We start from the raw sequence: 21,364 nt of genomic DNA, 5'->3' as shown, positions 1-21,364 counted from the left end.
AAAGTCTGTTGCCTCAGAGAGTCTGGCCTGAATCTATTTAGTCTAATTAATAACACCTAATTCATCTCTAAACCCCCACAATACTCAGGAGAAAATGCAGGATAAGGTTTGTAGGAGAAGGCATAGTGGATATATTAAATATATTAATATTTATATTTGGAATATATTAAAAAATGATGCAGCATTCTGAAGCACAAGGGTATTTACTTTGAGACACTGAAATGATGAATCAGAAGACCACCAAGGAGAAAGTATGCCCTTATAAATTTCAGCACCCTGGATAAAACTGGTCACTCTTAATCTAGTGTCCCAACAAGACTGTTGGTTCTAGCTTGGCACTGAAAAGTAACCTTACTCTTGTTCTACAAAAGGAAATGGAATCACTAGCTCTGAAAATATTTTCTAAATCTGCATCAATTCCTTGGGGCAAGTCATTCAACTCTCTTTGTCTCAATTTCCTTATCTATAAAATGCATTGGCAAACTGAAGTGTCTGTGTCAAGAAAAACCCAAGAGAGGTCACAAAGAGTTGCACATGACTGAAAATGACTAAACAACAAAATTACATGGAGCTCTTTTTTTTTTTTTTTTTAAATTGATTTATGTCACAACCTTAATGCTTTAAAAATGACTGGCTATAAATTGAGACCCTGCCAGTTTCACTCCAGTCGATTTTATCTAAAATAATAATAATAATAATAATAATAATAATAATAATAATAATAATAATAAAAAAGTTAAACCAGTCTCTTAAGAGTCTGGGAAACATTTGGTAGAAATTCTCAAAAAGCTTCTGGAAAAAAAGTAGTAATACTGTCTTCTCTCTTTAGTAGCTCAAGCTTTATGGCAAGGGAAAGTTTCTCTGAGGTCAGGCAGACACTTTCTTAAAATTATGGAATTTGAGAGTTGGAAGGGCTCTTACAAGATAATCTTGTCCAACTCAGTATATGGAAGGAATTCCCACTATATCATATCCAATAAATGGTGGTCCAGCCTGTTAGTAGTCCTTCAAAGACAAAGATCCCACTATTTCTCAAGACAAGTTATTTTACTTTTTTTGGACCTGCTCCTGATTTTAGGGATTTTTTCCTTCCCTCTTTGCAGATTAATCACTTCTCTTTTGGGTCTCATTGCTATTGGAGTCAGGGTTAAGACAATGGGAATTGGGATTTCCTCAGTCCTTAAGAAAAAGTTAGTTATAGAAATATCAGACCTTACAGTGGGACTATGGATAAAGTCTCTAATGTTCAAGTCTAGCTGGGAGAGGGTCTGGGGTGTCATGGTGTGAAAGGAATCAAGGGTACAATGGTACAAAGATCTTGGGAGAAGCATAAAGTTTATCCCCAAACTTTCAAGGGACCTTTGCCAGACACCTAATTTGTTCATCAGGTTTGATTTAACTCCTTCAAGAATCAATTTCCTCTACTCTAAGACAACTCTTAGAGATTTTATACCAGCAAACACTTATTTATTCAATAAAGACTGGCAGGATCACATTGGTATCAAATATTTGAGGCAGCTGTGTTCTAGGTGAAAAGAGTACAGTAGACCAGGAGTCAGAAGACCTAGTTTAGAGGGCCTGTACCAGGGATTGTAACCTCCTGCAATTTCCTTAATGTCTCTGAAACTCAGTTTCCTAATTTGCAAAATGGGAATAAAAATACTTGCATTACCAACTTGATTAGAATTATTATGAAGACTAATTGAAATATGCACGTAGGAACATTACATAGAAATTGCTGATAATGACTGTTAGCACATGCAAGAAGACACAGATCTTTTCATGGATTGTCCTTTTTATTGTGTAGTCCATGTATAGAATACTGACTTGGAGTCAGGATTAGGGTTCAAATACTGTCTCTGAGTATACTATATTACTTTAGGGAAGTCCCTTTAAACCCCTATGTAGCTCAGATAACTTCCTAGAACTTATATACCAAATCATAACTAAGTTCCTTATCTGCTTGGAGAAGGATATCTAGATCCAACCTTCAATCACTCTTTTCAAAGACCTTTTTTTCCCCAATATCATATACAGATGAAGGGGTCCTTAGACATAATCTAGAATAGACTAACTCTCTTGTTTCATGGAAACTGAAACTTGAAGAAGGTCTTAGAGCCAAGCTTTTCTCATTCCTCCAACTTAGTACTTTTACTTCTTTTCATTTTCAGCTTTCTTCATGATTCCCTCCTACCCCTCACCTCTCTTCCCTTCAAAAGTTGTTTAACCTAATTCCTTTCAACAAACATTTCTATCCTTACAAAGGGATAGAAAGGAGATCGAGTTATTCACAGGAGAGTCCAACAGACTATGGACTGAGAAATCTCGGAAGAGATCAATTTCACTTTTTGGACCGGCTGAATTTCTCTTCTAACTTTGCCTCTAAATTTCAGTGACCTTCTCTTGGTGACTGTGATGCCAGTTCCCAGTAAACTCAATTCTGAGAAAAAAATCTGGATCTCAAATTCTTTTAAAAGTATTGACTTCCCCAATTAGAAAGTACATTCCCTGAGGCCAGGAAAGGCCTGCTTTTCTTTTTGCTGGAGTTTTATCTTAGTACAATGCTCCATACATAGTAAAGTGACTGACTTGTTGATTTTCATCAGAAACAGGGAATCCTATTTCAGGGAGAGAGTTAAGGAACATTTCAAAGAGCAGATGGCATTTTGCCTTGGATCTTGAAAAGAAAAGAAGGACTTAAAACTTGGAGATTAAATATTAAAGGAGTGGTGTTAATCTATTTTGAGTATGATTAATGGGAAAATTGGACATGAGAAGACAGAAAGTGGTCCAGTTTGTTTGCAGTCCTTCAAAGACAATGTAATATGCAGGATATATGGCAGCTAGTACAGCAGATGGACTGTTGGATGTGAAGTAGGGAAGACATGAGTTCAAATCTTGTCTCAGACCCGTAACCTCTTTTTGCCTGTTTATCTATAAAATGGAAATAGTAATAGTATCTACCTCCCAGGATTGTTGTGAGGAACAAATGAGATAACAGTTCTAACGTGCTTAGCACAGTGCCTGGGACCTATCTGTTGTTCAGTACCGACCTGCTCTTCCTCACCTGGTGGACCATTCTGTCCATGAGCTTTTCTGGCAAAGATATTGGGGTGCATTGCCACTTCCTTCTCCAGCAGGTGAAGGCAAACAGAAGTCAAGGGATTTGCCCAGGATTGCATAGCTAAGACACGAATTCTTAGCTGAAGATCTGAGATCACATTTGACCTGGGGTCTTCCTGATTGCCCTGGGCTTCCTATCTGCGTCAATTTTCCCATGGTAGGTATTAAATTCGCGCTCTCCAGAATAAGGCTGGAGAGGAGGCTGGAGCCCGATTGTGGAGGACCTTGAATGCCAGAGTCAGTAGTCTGGAGTTTATTCGGCGGGCAGTGCGGGCTCGCGGAAGATTTTTCAGGACCGACACAACAGAACCTCATTCATGGTGCGGATCTAAACTGGAAGGAGAGTCAGGAGGCTATGAACAATCATTAGTTTAGCTCTGGGATTAGCGGGGTGACTCCCATGTGCAGACGGGAGCCGGACACAGGAGATCCTGCCGAGGCACAACTGACTAATTGCACGGGGGTTGAAAGGAGGGGGGAAGAATCGGAGATGATGACATCGAGGCTCGGTCTCGGGATGACTGGAACGCCAGGATGGGGAAGTCAGGAGGAGGTGGGGGTGGGGGAAGTGAAAAGTTCAGTTCGGGGCACCAGCCCGGCAACACGCAGTTCTCACGCCTCCCTTGTCTTCCTCCCCCCTCCCAGCCTCCCCGCGGCTCTTTTAAAGGCGGCCTCCAGAGCGAGGCTCGGGGGCGGGGCGAAGCGCGAGTTCCCGCAGGTGGGGCGGGGCCAATCTAGACGAAGGCAGGAGGAGGAGCGTGCGTCTGTGCGTGCGTGCGCGGTCCCGAGGCCGCCGCCGCCGCTCCCGAGGCCGCCGCTGCCGCCGCCGCCGCCGCCGCTCCCGAGGCCGCCCCGCCGCCGCCGCCGCGCAGAGCCCGAGCAGGACCCGCGGCCGAGGGGAGGAGGAGGAGGAGGAGGAGGAGGCGGAGGAGGAGGAGGAGGAGGAGGAGGCGCCGGACCGGGGGGTGAGTGAGGGGCTGGGGGCTGCGGCTGATGTTGTCCGTCCGTCCGACCCCTGTTCTTTCCCTCCCCCCCGCCCTTTTCCCTCAGTGTCCGGGGAGGCGGCGGCGGTGGTGGCGGTGGCGGCGACGGGGCCCAGGCCGGCGGGAGGGGCCGGGACTCGGGGAGGCCCCGCCGCCGCCGCCGCCACTGCTGCGGCCACAGGCTGCCACGCCCGGGACGGGCCGGCGGGGTGGCCCGGGCCGGCGGGAGGGGCCCGGAAAGGGGCGGACATTGAGCCCCCACCCTCCGAGGTGGCAGGTTCCCATTCCTTCCTCGCCTCGCACCTGGCCTGGCAGGGTCCCCAGTGCCGTCGACCCTTGGGGTGGGGGCCGGGGGATGGCCCCCTTGAGGGCAGCACACCTTCCCTGCCCTCACCCCAAGAAAAAGGAGGCGCTCAGGGGATTCCACTGACCCGGAGAGGACCACTTCTCCCCTGCCCGGGAAGCTGATGGCTTGAGGCATCCCTGTCTAGGGCTCTTCTGCAGACACGCTTTTTATCGCTTTCTGCCCCCCATTAACCTCTCTTTTAAGCAGTACTCCTTTCCCTTTAAACCCCTTGGGCATCTAGTTAGGAAAGAAGGTGCAATGGGATTCTTACCTCGTCTCAAAACTAAGGAGGGTATGATAGTAGACTACTATTATCCTCTTTTAAATAATACCTTTTTTAAAAAAAAAATTCTTGGATATATACTTAAAGAGAAGGGGATGCTATGGGATTTTTGCCTTGCCTCAAAACTGTCAGATAATATTGGCCTCTTTTAAGGCACTAATTATTATTGTTTTGGGGTGTATTAGTTAAGAAAGTATGTGCAGTGGGATCTCTTCTTGTCTCTAAACTGAGGAGGCTATAACTGTCAAATACTATTAGCCTCTTTTTCGGCACTACTTTTCTTTTTTTCTTACTTTTTTTTTTTTTTTTTCAATTCCTGGGATATATAGTTGGAAAAGTGGGTGCAATGGGATTTATGTGTCGCTCAAGAAGTTTGTGATTGAGGGCACTGGCTCTGAAGTCTTATAATATACTGTTGTTGGAAAGAATACTTTTCCATAGGGGTCTGCACACCTGTGGGGAACTATTTTTCAGAACGTAGTTTGTCCTCCTATGGGAAAGTTCTCCAATGGGAACCTCTTTTAGGATTGGAGTGGAGAGAAGGGGATCTTTCAGGGTTTATCTCTGGGTACTGGAAAGTAAATTCACTTCTTGGGAGAGAGAGGAGAATAAAAATAAGGGGGTCAGAATACAGCTTTACAGAAGAGAGAGTTATACCCTTTTGGGTGGTATGTGACAATATCATCTTTTCCTTTTGTTTATTCTGATACCCTGGCATGTAATGCCAGCCCTTACTTCTAAATGTAGGGCCTGTACTTTGAGAATAGCTGCTTGAAACAGGATTTGGAAACTTTCCTTGGGTTTCCTGTTCAGAAGTTGTGAGAGTGGGTGCATGTATGTCGTTTTTCTTTTTTTTTTATGTAATGGCTACTTGAGTTATCTTGATATAACTACCAAGTTAGGTCTCAAGCTCCTTTTTATCCACATCATGTTTTTCTGTTTTTATATAACTTAATGTCTTTATTTTAACTTGGTTATTCTTATGGGGGTTTTGGTGAGTCTCAACTTGTTGATTCAGAATTTTGACTCATGTTCTACTTTAAATATAGTTAGAAACATAATACTTTGGAGATGGAAATAACTTTAACAGTGATCTAGTTCAGCCTCTTTATTTTATGGATAATGAAATTGAGGTTCAGAGAGGTTGTTACTTAGCTAGTGTCACACAGCTTGTAAACAGAGAACATATGTTTTCTGACACTGAATACTGCACTGTTTAGGTAGAGGATTTTAATGGGAAGCAGTGATGTCTTTTTGGGCATACTTCAAATGATTGATATAATTTATTAGCATTGATATCCTGTACTTATGGGTCTGACTGTGTCACAGCTCAGGAAGTCTTAGTGGTCCTTTATTGACTAAAGGGCAAAATCCTTTAATGCTGGATTCACCCTATCTTTCCAGACTGATTTCATATCTTACTTTCTATCCCCTACCTTCCACCCAAATTGGACTAATTATTATGCCTTGGATAAGAGTTCCCCATTCAGTTTCCTTTGCATAGGCTGTTCCCTCATTCCTGGAGAATGATCTCCTTCCTCATGCTGCCTTTTGTATCCCTACCTCTTTGTGAGCTTTAGTTCAAATGCTATCTCCTTCAACATATTCTATTCCTGATTTTCTCCCTTCCCGAAGTATATTTTTAAAAATTTGTATGGGAATTGTCTGTGATCACATAGTATCCATAGGTGTGAATTGAACCTGGGACTTTTCTGACATCCAAGTCCAGCTTTGTACTTAGCCAAAAGTACTTTGACATATATTGTCATTTGCTCTTTAAAACTAGCCTTTGAAATAATGCAGTTATCATGATGCATTAATGAGAAAAGTTACATAACTTGCTCTTGGTCACATATCTGCTAAAAGTTATGACTAATATTTTTTTTCCCCTTAAATTCAAGTTTAGAATTCTTTTGCTCTCACAAAAGGGTGAATAGAGAGTTTTGAGGCCAGAGAGAGAAGGGCCATTTCCATTTGGTAAACTTTATGAAGACCTACTGAGGAAGTGTTAACTGAATTAGATTTTAAAGGATGTATAGGAATTCTATCTCCATAAAAGAGTGAGTTGAGCACCCAGGCATAAGGACCAGTTAAGCAAACTCTTGGCAATGCAAGTCATATAGAAGCAGTAACTAGTCTATATTGATAGGGCATAGAATAGGTAAAAGGGACTAGCGTAAGAAAAGGTTGGAAAGAGAAGGTGGTTCCCAGATGGTTAAATGCCTTGACTGCTAAATGGAGCTGAACTTGAACATAGAGAGTTATTGCAGCCTAATTGCCACTCTGTTGTGGACACAAAATCGACAATACTGACAAATTGGAAACTTAAAATTCTAATCAATCCCTATTTTAAATAAGAAAATTATATACAAAATTCCATACTTAGTTAATTTTTCATGTTTGTAATATTTTCTCTCAATAGGAAAAATTTGAATGCCATTTTTAATTTATATAATTTCTGTTTCTTTAGAATCTTATGGTTGTGACAGTTCTATATTTTTCTTTTTGAAGATCAATTATACTACTATTATGGAAAATCACAGTTGAATTGTAAATTTTTGCAGTTCTCTGTAGTTACTCAAACACCAAGAGGCATCCTGGTATAGTTAATTGGGCCAGCCTTGAAGTCCTGAAGATCTAGTTTAAAGGCCTGCCTCTGACACATACTAGCTGCTATGACCTTGGTTAAGTCATTTAACCTCTCACTGTCTTAGGCAGTTCTAAAGATTAAAGGCAGCAGTTTCTTGCCTAGTTTGTATTTAGTGGAATTTTCACATAAGGTATTTTTTTAAAATGCGTGGTGTCAAAGGGCACTGAACTTATCTAAGGATCCCTACAGGCCATAGATTGACTTAGTTTTAAAATGTAATATTACCAGTGTTTTACTGTAATTTTATTTACTTTGTTAAATATTTCCAAATTGTTTTTAATCTGTTTGGTCTGATTCAGGAATGTCGTGGGCAACATGCAGTTGTATGTGATATCTCTTGCTTTATACCAGTGAAGTCTCAGATTGGACGGGGGGGATCAATTATTGTTTATATTGTCAAATATAATTTGCTTTTTTGAAATTTTAATTTATAAATGTGGTTCAAGTTTTATCTTTCGAGTTTTAAAAATCATGCCATTGTGGAACTTTTATAATTCTGAAATCATGAGTTAAAAATCAGAATCATCGATTTTAAAAGTTCTGAGGGATCTCAGTCATGTAGTCTGTCACTTGAAGCATCTTCTCTAACATTCCCTAGAAGCAATCATCCAAATTGCTAGCCAGCAAGAGAAACATAATCATCAGAAATGTTTTTAAGTGTTGTAGTACATTTTGAATTGACAATAACATGCCCTGTTTTAAGTAACCATTTAAAAATCCAATTCTTTTTAAAATAGACTTCATCTGTTTTTTAAAAAATAAATATAATATTTGTATGAATTGAATACTTACATAGTATTATGTCATCATTTGCTGTATGGACAGTGAAAATGCCAAAGTACATATCTTGTTATTTTAAAAAAGATACATGTTACAAACTTTCTCTCTCTATATACACACGTTAAATATATAAGTATATGTGTATGTATGTATTTGTGTATATACTTGAAATGTCCTTTTCTTCCTCAGTGTGTGAAACTTGTTAGGAAACAAGCATCAGTTTTGTTATGTGTTTTTTAACCTTATTTTAATATGCCTTGTTTGTTAATTTCTTACAAACATACTACTGTTCACTTATGGTAGGATGTGAATTTGAAATTTTCACAATACTGGTAATAGTTTTGCACCAAACCATCTTTAGGTTCTTATCTTGGTATACATTTTTGAAATATCAGATCAGGGGTCAGAATTCATTTTGTGTCTGGGGAATATTTTTTCTTTTTTTTTTTACACAGGTCTAAACTGGCCTAAATATTGAACTTGAGTTCATTGAATGTGCAAAACAGCCCAAACTGGTGGCTATTATCCGGATTCTTTCCACTTGAAAACAGAGGTAGGAACTGAGAAAATCAAAAGGAAAGTTTGTATTGTTATTAAGGTGGAGTTAAAACAGGAAATATTGAGCTTTTTATAAGCATTCTAAAAATAATCCATTTCATATGATTTTTAGAGGTATGCAACTAGGATTGAAGATGTTTTATGAGAATAAGATTTCCCATCAGTAAATTAGTTAATGATTTGGAGTGGTTTTCTGTTTGTCATTTCCATTATATATTCAGGCATTGGAAACCTAAAAAGTTAAAATTATTCCAACTTTCCAACATTTGTCACCAATAAAGCTACTTAACATAAACTGCATATGAAGGGGTTGGTAATGTGTAATATAAATTAAACATATAATTTTATATTTTCTTTTACTTGTAGTATTTAAAACCTAAGTCTTAAAAGCTTATAAAACTAATTCAGTTTATATAATGGGTATTGCTATAGACTTACAGTTTTGTCATTATTGAAAAGACACATTTTGAATACATAAATGTGACTGATATGTACCCCCACAATCTGGTGGTTTTTAAAGTAGAGCTAAAACAGGAAATGTTGTGCTGCATGTGCTGTAAAAATAATCTTTTATGGTAGAATTTAACTTTAATTAAGTAGGTAAGACTTTATAATGAATAGCTTAAAAAAATTGAGAACAATTATTTCAACAAAATCTAAAACACAGTTAAAACCATAGCTTGCTAGTAGCAACCACTAATTTCATGATAAAATGTTATTGCAGATCTGTTGAGAATATAATCTAGAGAGTAAATCCGTCATTCACTATAATTTCAGTAATATTCAGAATTCATGTAGGAATAGGACTATCTTTTTGAGACAGGTTCATTGATGCAAAACATTAAATAAACAAACCCTATTTTTAACAGGTAAAACCTGAAAATGCTGATTATTTCAATTCTTATTATTCCACTTGAATCTTCTGCCATGAAATATACCTTTTAAAATTCTAAAATGTGCTTATTAGAGACAATCTAAAATATTATAGATGAGCTGACACCACACTTGTAGTGTTAGTATTAGAACCAAGATTTGCTTTTAATATATTATCCATTTTCCTAATTAAAAAAAAAATCCATTTTCAACGGAAAATAATCAACTTGATGACTCTGAATTTCTTTAGAACTTAACTATTTACAGAGTATTTATTCATTTACTATTTCAGTGATGAGATATAATCATATAGCTAGTAAGTATGTCTAAGGTCATTTTTAACTTCCCCCATCCCCCATCTATTGTGGCTACTATTAAATCCCAAATCATTCAACATGCTTATTATGTGTAAGGCACTGTGTTTTACATAATGCTGGAGATATAAGGAAAGGCTGAAATGAACTCATTATATTGGCAGAGATAGAGTACAAACAACTATTTACATATAAAACATACAGTGTGGATATAGGGCATTAGGAGTAGGATGGCCCAGCAAAGGAGTTTTTTGAAAGGTCGGATTTGAGCTAAAGGAACTTAAAATGCTGAAGCTTGGAGAAAGGATTTCAGTGTTGGGGACCACAAGTACACAGGCTGGGAATAGAAAAATGAAATATTGTAGGGGAGAAATGGCAGTGAAAGCATGGCTGAATGGGAGGGCAGACAGAAGAGTTGAAGGATGAGAGGACTGAAAAGGTAGGAGGGCCCTGAGTTTGAAAAGAATTAAAAGTTACAGGATTTCATATTTGATCCTAAAAGTGATAGGGAAACATTGGAAATTTATTGAATAGAGGCCTTTTATAGTCAGGTCTATGTTTCCTGCTAGTAGTATGGAAGATAATAGAATGGAGGATAGACTGCAGTGGGAAGAGGCTTGAGTCAGGAAGATGGACCAGTGGTTTTTTGCAGAAGTCGTGGTGTAAGGTGATAAGGGGTCCAGGGGGTGGCTGTGGGAGTGGAAATGGCTGTATAACAAGAGTATGTGGGGTGAATACAAGTGAAGAGTCAAGGATTAATATGGTTGTGATGCTATAATTATAAAGACGATGATGACCTTGACAATAATTAAGAAACTGGAAAAAGGGAAGAGCATCAGAGTTAATGAATAATGAGTTGTTTTAGACATAATGAATTTTAGATGCTTCCATGTCATCTATTTTGAGATGTCCAAGAGATACTTGGTTTTGTGAGACCAGAAGTCAGGAAAGAGGTAAGGGCTGGATAGATCTTAGAGTCATCTGCATAGAAGTGATAATTCAACCATGGGGATTGATGAAATCACCAAGAGACATGCTGTAGAATGAAAAAAATGACCCATGATTGAGCCTTAAGGGACACCCACACTGTTCTTTAGCATTTATTGCTGTGGACTCATTTTCTAATATTTAATTTTAGAATAAACTTTTTCTAATTATTTGGAAAGTGATATTGTAAAAAAAAAATCAATTTTGCCATAATAATGATCTTAATCTAAGTCTAAACTTTCCTGTATATGCCATATTATGGAGAAGGGATTTTTCTCTATTTGGTTTGTCTCTATTTGGTAATTCTGTTTAATGTGAGTAAATTTCGGTGTAGAATTGCTCTTCTCTAATCTTTTTCCCACTCTGATTCAAATTCTTCCTATGTCACTATTCTTTAATTAAAAAAAAGTGTGTATGAGGGCAAAAATGCATTGATAGCGTGCCAGCACTGCTTTCATAATCTTTAGGTTTTTTTCCTTCTAGATCTATGTTGTACCTATAAGGTGAGAATAGAGTTTACAAAATAGAGCTGGCTTCTGTCCACATTTTATAGTACTCAATTCCAGACTATGAAGAAATCCACCTGTAGTTTTAGTAAATGCTTCTGATTTTAGAACATAGCATTTTTTTTTTTTTTTAACAGCTTGCAGATAAACAAGCATATCAGACATTGGAATCCAGGGCCTGATTTTCCTTTCTTTACATTAAAGAGGATAGTTTCTCACCTTGTAAGCAGAGGTAGATGCTGGAGTGGAAAAAGAAAATTGATTTGGAGTCAGAAAACAGGTTTTCAGCACTTAACTATTTTTGTAGCTACTGTCAAAATTCAGAACTGACTGATCAAATTTTTATGTTAATAAATTATCACTAAATCTGCTTTATTAAAAATCTGTAAAAAAAAAAAAAAGTTTTTGGAAAGTTTTTTTAGTATGTATCTACTTATGACTTTGTGTGCTCCCCCCCCCCCCCCCCCCCCCACACACACACACACTCTTTGGATTTTCTTGGTGGTTATATTGGAGTGGGTTGCCATTTCCTTCTCTAGCTCATTTTGCAGATGAGGAACTGAGACAGAGTTAAGTGACTTCTCCAGGGTCACATAGCTAGGAATTGTCAGAGACCAGATGTGAACTCAGGAAAAATGAGTTTTCCTGACTCCAAGCTCTATGCTCTACATTGTACAAACTAGTGCCCCAAGGCAGGGGAGGGGAGCAGGGGAAGGAGGGAGCACAGGAGGGGGGTAATCTATTAAAAGCCTTAGGCTTTTGATTATAAATTACTGAATTTTTTTGTTATTGAAGATGATTGGGAATTTATTGTTTTGAGGTACAATGTAGTAAATATACTACAGTTGATATTTTAATAAGTAAAAAGAATAATATTAGTCAGGATGTGAAATCTTTTAAAAATATGTGAAAAGTTCCTTTAAGGTTTAGTTCTGATACCATCTCCTATTTTTTGTTGATCCCCTTATTACATATACATACACACACATATATATTTATATTTATCTGTTTATCTCTCTTTTCTATGTAAGTTTCTTGGGATAGATATTTTTTGTTTTTTTCTTTGTATCCTCTATTAACATATAGTAGGTGCTTAATAAATGCTGTTGGATTAAATTGAGAATATTATAAACAAGGTATTTATGGATTTCTTGAAGGCAATTGACAGTTTGTCATAAAGCTCAAATGATCCTATGATTTTTTTAGTTTGGATATTCCCTTATGCAGTACAGATTGCAAACTATGCTGCTCATCCTGTGGAGTTCTTGACCATGTGTTCCTATAAATCTATTGCAGGAAGTTTCCCTGATACGCTGTAGGACTTTACAATCTCACTGCTTGAATATTTGGCTTGCCCATTATTCCATATCACATGATCAGACCATCTTCTTTTTTGATCATCTTTTTCTGATGGCATTATTTTCTTTTAGTCTTTGAAATTACTTTTTTTGGGGGGAGGGGTTAAATAGTGCAGTATTCTCATGTCCAGTATGTACTTCTCTCTGTCTCTGAAAGTTATACTCAGTTTGTAAAATTTTCATGGTCATATTAAGGAACCAACACCAATAGAAAATTATCATTAAAAAGTCATGCCTTTGTTCCTGAAATGTTTATGGTCTTTAAAGGAGCTTTACAATTTTCTAATTGTCTATTGTACTTTGTGTCTGGCATGTGCATGCACATACACACATGAAATGTGGTTTGATTGGTGTATGAGTTCACCAGTGTAGGTCAGCAGCTTCTCTGCAAAACTTATACATACACATTATATATATATACTCTAATGGGAAGCCGCTATTAAATTGTTCATCCAACTCCATGATATAATCTGGATAATAGATAACACTTCATCTGCCAGTTTTTCCTGTATGGGTGATTAGGCCAAAAATCTTATATGGACACAGATCTTTTCCAAGAAGCCCTGCAATGTTCCAAGACTTGCTGCAATTAGCATGATATCATAAGCAAGTAGGGACATCTGGAGGATCCCACTAACCATAAAGAAGCCTCCTTTAACTAGGAATCTGTCTTGGATTCCCCCATCACGATGGTGAATATCTTTGATAAGTATGCCTCTTCTTGTCTCATGCCTTACTGTTCTCTGTTAAATCTTTCAAGGAATAGGAAATGAGTTTGATGTGTAAATGGAGAGATATTGTTGGAAAACAATCTTCAAAACAACATATATATATATATATTTTTTTTTTTTTTTACAAAACCATAGACTTTTAGAAAATAATCAACCAATAAGCCCAGTGAAAGTTTTCTCTTTTCTACATTTTTTAATCATGTGTGGTATTTATAGCATCTGCTGTGTATACCATTTTTGGGGGGCCTGCTTGTTCCCTACTAATATCCTTATCAAGGATGTTCTTGATGTATGTGTAGATGAGTTTGATGCATACATAGGTGAGATGTAAAAGTTTTATGTTGATGGGAAAGTAAGCATATATGTTCATAATTAATGTTTTCACGTCTTTTTTCTCTCTTTCATATTAATAAAATACAAGAATTTGTCTGTGCCTTTGGCATCTTTTTTCATTCAGATATCTTTTGAATTGATCCCTCAATGCCGTCAGCACAGATCTCCATAAGATGTCTTTGAGCTAGTCTAGTTGCTTTCTTCTTTATTTTCTTTACTGCCATTTCTTTCTTTTTAACTGTGTTTGTTTATGTGAGACAGAGTTAAGTGACTTGCTAGGATCAGACTGCTAGGAAGTATTAAGTGTCTAAGGTTGGATTTGAACTCAGGTCCTCCTGACTTCAGGGCAGGTGCTTTATCCCCTGCACCATCTAGCTGTCTTCTTACTGCCATTTCTACCTCCTGTCAGGGTTATGATGTTAAGAGTTTTGTTGTGGTGGCTCCACTGACCTTTTTTATAAAAATCTTTGCAAGTCTTTTCCATTTTCTTCTGTTTGTCATCCTTTCAATTCCATTTATAAATGCCCATGCAGTGACTTTGCTTATTTGGACCTCTTGCATTGTTTTCTTTAAACAGATTTTTACCCTGCTCCCCTTTACTTTGATGCAATATTGCCCACAACCTCCTCCACATAATGGGTTATAAGTTTCTTTAGTTGAAGCAGTGTTTGGTTTTTGATTTTGTACCCTGATTTTGTCTTTATCCATATTATAGTAATTTTCAAATGCCTACTGATTTGAGTTTAATTCCAACACCTTCTCTGTAAGATTTTATAAATATAATGTGGTGATTTTGCCATTTCTTTTTCTCTGAATGTCAAGAAATTCAGTAATTTTGTTGACTAAGGTGCTTTTAGATTATTTTGGTCTCTTTGTTAATGACAGTTTATTTAGATCACAGTCCTATATTATGACAGATTCAATATATTTTCCTCTTCCATTAGTGTTTTTTTATTAGTATTAGTAACTTGTTTTATTTGGTCAGACTTGAGTTAAAATTGCATTTTAATTGCATGCATATCTTTTTCTTATTTTCATTCTAGTTTTATGCTAATATTTGTCTTCTAATAAGTCATTGGTCAGACTGTAATTGGATAACTGATTGAGAAATTACTCCTACATTAGTAACATTATTTTTTGTCCATTAAAATACAATATTTGGTGTCTGTCATATTCAGTGCCTACAGTCTTTTTTTAAGGAAAGTATTTCCAGTATAAAGTTTATAAAACTTTGTCTTCTTTCATTCTCTATTCCTAAACCATGTTTTCCAATATATTCCTGGGCATTTCCACCTGAGCCTTGATTTCAAAATATATGGTATGTTAATTTGGAGGGTCTTATCACTTTATCTGTAGACTTTGTCAATCTCTTTGTTTTCTATAACAGATATTAGTAGTTTTTGTGCAAATATCATGAAAATTGCAGCACAAGATGCCAAAGTACCCATGGAATGATGTTTCTCTTTTCCCTTAGACCTACAATAAAGCCATCAATGCCAATTCCTTTTTCTGCCTTGTTAGGTAGTACTTCTTAATTACATATAACTTCCTTCTACTGGTTACATAGCAGAAGGATGCCAGAATATGTATGTCAGCATAGAGGTCTGCTTGTTGATCACTCAGATCAAATTTAGAGTACAAATATGAAGCTTAACTTTTTAGATGGCTTTAAAACTGTGATTATTAATTAGTAATCTATATACTTCATTTCTGCTTCCCTGTCACCTGCAGAAGTAGATGGGTCCTACGTAGTACTTCTTTTATAAGTTGCGGTGACCAAAGAATTCTTCACTAAGTAGGGCCAGACCATAGGTGATAAAACCTTTGTACTTAGAGTTATTCTCAAAAATTGGAACTTTGCAGAAGCCTTTCTAGAAAGCGTGGTTAAAGCTGTCTGATCTTATGGTCCATTGACATAAAGGCTTTTGGGACAAGAGAGAAAAATATAGACTGGTTTAATAGGCAGTAAGTGACTTTAGAAATGATAGGAATGGGAAATCCTTGGTGGTATACAACAAGTTTTCTTTTTAGCTTCTTTAATATCTTACTTTTATTTGGTGCGGTATAGTTAACCAGGTGGGCAGCTAGATGCAATGCAATATTCCAGTTTGGCCTCAGATCCTTACCAGCTATGTCGCCCCAGGCAAGTCACTTGACCTGTTTACTTCAGTCCCTTATATGTAAAATGAGCTGGAGAAGGAAATGGTGAACCATTTCAGTATCTTTGCCAAGCAATCCCCAAATTCAGTTGGACATAACTGAAAAAAAGATTGAACTACAACTTAACAAGATGCTTTATTTTTGTTGACCTTAATTCTCATAACAAATTTTTTATTTTTATTTTACAGATCAGCTAACAGGGATAGAGAAGTTATAAAATCTTAGAAAGTGGATAGAGAACTTTAGAGCTTTTGAGTCCAGACATTTTACAAATGAGGAAATTAGTGGGAATGAAGAAATTAGAGGATTTGCCTAGGGTTAATGTGCCTATTATATATTTGAAGCAGGATTGAAATCTAGGTTTTCTTGACACTGAGCCCAGTCTTTATCCCTGCTCCATTCTGGCTTTCAAAGATTACTAAAAGAGGATAGTTAAGTGACTGGCAGTATGATGTCATGAGAAGAGTATTTCTTCATTTGCAAAGTGAGATCTCTGAGGTCTCTTTTAACTTTCAATCTGTCATGTTGATTACTATGGATAGGAAGTAACAAAGCGGGGACTTGACTAGATATACCTGACCAAAGAGGTATTTACTGGTCTTCTGACTGAAGGTCTAGTACTGTTTTTAAAACTTTTTTTTTTTAAACATCTTTATTCAGTGACTTAGATGAAGACCCCTTTGAAATGCTTAGAAATCTATGGATAATATGAAGCTGGAGAGAAAATTTGTTCTTTAGTTGACAAGATTAAGAAATATAAGCTCAAATGAAGGGTCAAGTATAAAAGCAATGAAATCTAATAGTGATAAATATAAAATCTGCATTTAGGATAAAAAAGTCAGCTACATAACTTCAGGTTGGGAGAAATATGGATTGATAAATGTTCCCCTGAAAATGACTTGACTTGGAAATTTGTTGAACTGACCTTGAGTTCAGAATCAACAGTGTATTCTGTTTTTTAGTTTTAATTTTTGCAAATTATGTTTTTAAGCTGAGTTAATTGAAGCATACTATTGAGAAGAAGGAAGATAATAGTTTCATTCTTGGTGTAATCCTCACATCTGTGAGTATTGTTATGAGCGATACATTTTAGGAGGATATTGCCAATGAACTAGAGCTGGTCCAGGGGCAAAAAGATAAGGAGACTTGAAATATGAGAACCTATGAGAAAAAAAAAAAGAGAACCTATGAGGAAGAGAAGATAAAGAGGGAATATATTAACTGTTTTCAACAGTTTGAATATTTTGTCATATGGAAATATTAATTATACTGTGTTGTGACCTTATGTAGAATGAGAACCAATTTGTAGAAATGACAGTGGACAATTTTAAAAAAGGTTTCATTGATGTCTTAAGTTTTTACACCATTCTTTCCCCCTTTTTAACAAAAGTAACAAAACCTAAACAAAACCAATTGACACAATGAAACAGGTCTTATAGAACTGATTCCACACTGAAAATAGAGAAAAGGGCCTTTAAATCATATGTAAGGATCCTTAAGGCCACATATGTCTGGTTTTAAAGTGTAAATTTCTGTCTTAATTATCATGTATGTCTTTACTCTTTTTATTCATTCACTATTTCTCAAGTTTATTTTAATTTGGGACTGTTGTAGGCCACATGCAGTTGGCCTTGTGTTTGACCCCTCTGTTACAGAATATACAGCATCCTGTCCCTTTAATCGTGTACTTTTGTTCTGAGAGGAGTGAAGTGTCTTTTTATCATCTGTTCTGTTTGACTTCTAGAGTAGAGGCTGAAGGGATTTGGGGGATGAACAGGCATGAAGTACTTGAAAGGTTACTTGATAGAAGTAGAATTAGACTTGTTTTGATGGTCCCCAGAAGTCAGAGCTAGGAAGAGTGGGTGGAAATTGCAAAGAAGCATTGAGACTTGATGTCAGGAAAAACTTAATTAGAACTCTCCAGAGTGGAAGGGAACATCCCCTTTCGTATTGAATCTTCCCACAAGTCCAGTGGGGATTGCACAGCCCTATGGATATATTCTGGAAGGAATTCTTTTGTGGACTAGATAAGACTAGATGGCTTCTAAGTCAGATATTCTGTGACCATCGAGGATGGTCATTGGTCATTACAATTAATTAAGGTTAAGTTACCTGTTAGTGTTATTTTCATTTGTGGAATTATAGTATATTGTTCTCTTGATTCTGCTTTGCTCTGCATCAATTTATATGTCTTCTTTTGTTTCCCATATTAGTCTTCCTTTCTCTTGAAGCCTCATATTTGCAGTTTTTTATAATGGAGTAGCTCTCTGTTCATACACTACAAATTTGCTTAGCCTATCTTCTGTCCACGGACAGTTACTTTGTTTCTAGTTTTTTATTACCACAAAAAATTGCTATAAATATTTTCATATACAAAGCCTTTTTTGTCTAACTAACAGTGGTACTACTAGGTCAAAAGATATGAACAATTGAGTAACTGTTAGCAAACTCCTAAATATGGAGAGATTTACTATAAGGAGAAACTTTTTCTTTTTCTTTTTCTTTTTTTGCTGAGGCAATTGGGGTTTAGCGACTTGCCCAGAATCACGCAGCTAGGAAGTGTTAAATATCTGAGATCAGATTTGAACTCAGGCCCTCCTGACTTCAGGGCTGGTGTGCTATCCACTGTGCCACTTAGCTGCCCCAGGAGAAACTTTTTAATAGCTATTTCTAAGTATTACTTTTATTATTATTATTATTATTATATAGTTTTTTATTTACAAGATATATGCATGGGTAATTTTTCAGCATTGATAATTGCCAAACCTTTTGTTCCAACTTTTTCCCCCTTCCTCCCACTCTCTCCCCCAGATGGCAGGTTGACCAATACATGTTAAATATGTTAAAGTATAAGTTAAATACAATATATGTATACATGTCCATACAGTTATTTTGCTGTACAAAAAGAATCAGACTTTGAGATAGTATACAGTTAGCCTGTGAAGGAAATCAAAAATGCAGGCAGATAAAAATAGAGGGATTGGGAATTCTGTGTAGTGGTTCATATTTATCTCCCAGAGGTCTTTCGCTGGGTGTAACTGGTTCAATTCATTACTGCTCTATTGGAACTGATTTGGTTCATCTCATTGTTGAAGATGGCCATGTCCATCAGAATTGATCATCATAAAGCATTGTTGTTGAAGTATATAATGATCTCCTGGTCCTCCTCATTTCACTCAGCATCATGTAAATCTCTCCAGGCCTTTCTGAAATCATCCTGCTGGTCATTTCTTATCAAACAATAATCTTCCATAACATTCATATCCCATAATTTATTCATCCATTCTCCAATTGATGGGCATCCACTCACTTTCCAGTTTCTGGCCACTACAAAGAGGGCTGCCACAAACATTCTTGCACTTACAGATCCCTTTCCCTTCTCTAAGTATTACTTAATGGAGGAATACGGAATTTGGAGTCAGAGGACCTATGTTCAGATCTGTTACTTAACTCCTAGGTGAACATTGGATAAATTGCATCTTCTCTTTCAAATCAGTTTCTCATCTGTTAAATAAAGGAGCTTGGACTAGATGGCCTTTAAAGTTCCTTCTACATTCTAATTCTAGTATCTTATTAATGAAATGGACTACTCTCTGAGCTACAGAGTTCTCTGTTGTGAGAAAGTTTAAAATAAAAGCTGGTTTACTACTGTCAGAGGTGGAGAGGATTGATTCATTTGGTAGAGGATTGAACTGGAAAGAAATCCTCTGAGATTCCTGTTTTCTTGAGATTCTATGATTTGTAAATTTTCTTTTCCTCTCAGATTTTTAATACATTAAGAATATTGTGGTCAGTGAAGTTGATACCTTTAATTTGACTTTTTAAAAGGTTAATGATTCAACTTGAATGAAATGAACAATTTCATTTTATCAGTATTTTCAGAGAACCAATCAAGTGGTTGGTATGTATCTATTTTGTTTCTAATATGGGATATAAGGAAAGTATTCCATGCTTTCAAATAGTTTGTTTATTCACCAATCATTCAGGAAGCATTTACTGCTTACTGTTACATCCCCTTCTCTCCAAACACAGCTGCCCCCTAATACCTTATCACCTCCAGTCTAGATTATTGCAACAATATTCTAATTAGACGCCCTTACTGAAGTCTCTCCTGAAGTTTAGGTGCCATTTTTTCCCTTATGTTTGAATTAGAAAGATAATTTTATTTACACAGAAATAAAAGCTTTTCTTTCTTTCAATTTCTGTGCCAAAATGGCTACTTCCTTATAGATTCATTTAATATGTCCCCAATCATTGCATCTTTAAAATATATATCCTAATTTACAAACATGACGTTTAGTTCTTCATATTTTATTTGTTCTTAATGGTATATATTTCCAATGCAAAACATTTGAAATTCAGATCTGGTTAATTGAATGGTATAGGTTTTTTTCTGTCTCTTTGAAAGAACTTCAGGTGTTCAAAAATATTTAAGATTTAATGTCAGATGTATACTTATTTTGTACTTAATTTATACTCTAATATATTTAACATGTATTGGTCATCCTGTCATCCTGCCATCCAGGGGAAGGGGAAAAATTGGAACAAAAGGTTTGGCAATTGTCAATGCTGTAAAATTATCCATGCATATAACTTTTAAATAAAAAGCTATTAAAATAAAAAAATAGACACTTAAAAAAAAAGATTTAATGTCAGAAATTGTGAGGCCTCAAGCATATTTCTTTTCATTTCTTTATTGGTATATTTTTTATTTTCCTATAGAGGCCCAAACAAAAGTCAGTTCGGATTTTTTAAAATATTCAGTAGGATTATTAACATTGGCATAAATAGCAACCATTTTGTGGTGTTTAGCAAATATACTAAATTCTGGGGATGTGAAGATCAAAAGAAGAGTCCCTGTTCTCAAGGAACCTACTTCCTATTTTGCATAAGTAGTTACATTAAGCATGTAAAACTGAACAGACTTTCAAGCCCATTTTACCCTTTAAGACTAAAGTAAAAAGAAATTGAAACCTCTTTGATTGGACATAGTTTTACATGTAAGACATTTCCTTTAAACTGCCTTTTTCCTTTGAGTAAATGTATGTTCTCTATGAGTTTTTTAAATAAAGTGACAAGTGGAAAGTGGGGTCTTAGAAATCACCTTTCCAATTACTCTCTGGACTTGAGTTCCTGCCACAGCCTTCCAAACAAGCCCAAGCCCATTCCACTAATTGTGTAGTTTTCTTCAAATTAAACTGAAATCTGCTTCTGAACCTTCTGCTTGTTTTCCTTTCAGCCAGCTGTTGCAGAGGACAGTTTAGGTCTGAAGTCAGGAAGACTCGAATTCAGATCCAGGCTCAGACATTCTCTGGGTGACTTTGGACAAATTTCTTCCCCTCCATACACCTCAGTTGTAAAGTGGGAATAATAATAATA

General features: G+C 36.6%; 1 protein-coding gene across 4 annotated transcripts in view; it reads left to right on the top strand.

Moving 5' to 3' along the window:
• The first annotated feature begins 4,056 nt into the window (after positions 1-4,056).
• RAP1A (RAP1A, member of RAS oncogene family) overlaps positions 4,057-21,364 on the top strand; it is a 104,939-nt gene continuing 87,631 nt past the window's right edge. For 2 of the 4 annotated variants that reach the window (XM_051993031.1, XM_051993030.1), the window contains exon 1: positions 4,057-4,088. The gene's annotated coding sequence lies outside the window, so the exon portion shown is untranslated. Of the gene's footprint in view, positions 4,089-8,671; positions 8,719-21,364 lie in introns of those variants that run through there. The other 2 variants (XM_051993028.1, XM_051993029.1) reach the window with 2 other exon arrangements.

This window comes from Antechinus flavipes, chromosome 4, assembly GCF_016432865.1.
Source record: "Antechinus flavipes isolate AdamAnt ecotype Samford, QLD, Australia chromosome 4, AdamAnt_v2, whole genome shotgun sequence".
Classification (NCBI taxonomy): domain Eukaryota; kingdom Metazoa; phylum Chordata; class Mammalia; order Dasyuromorphia; family Dasyuridae; genus Antechinus; species Antechinus flavipes.
The sequence above is the reverse complement of the archived record's forward strand: the minus strand, read 5'-3'. Positions and strand labels throughout refer to the sequence as shown.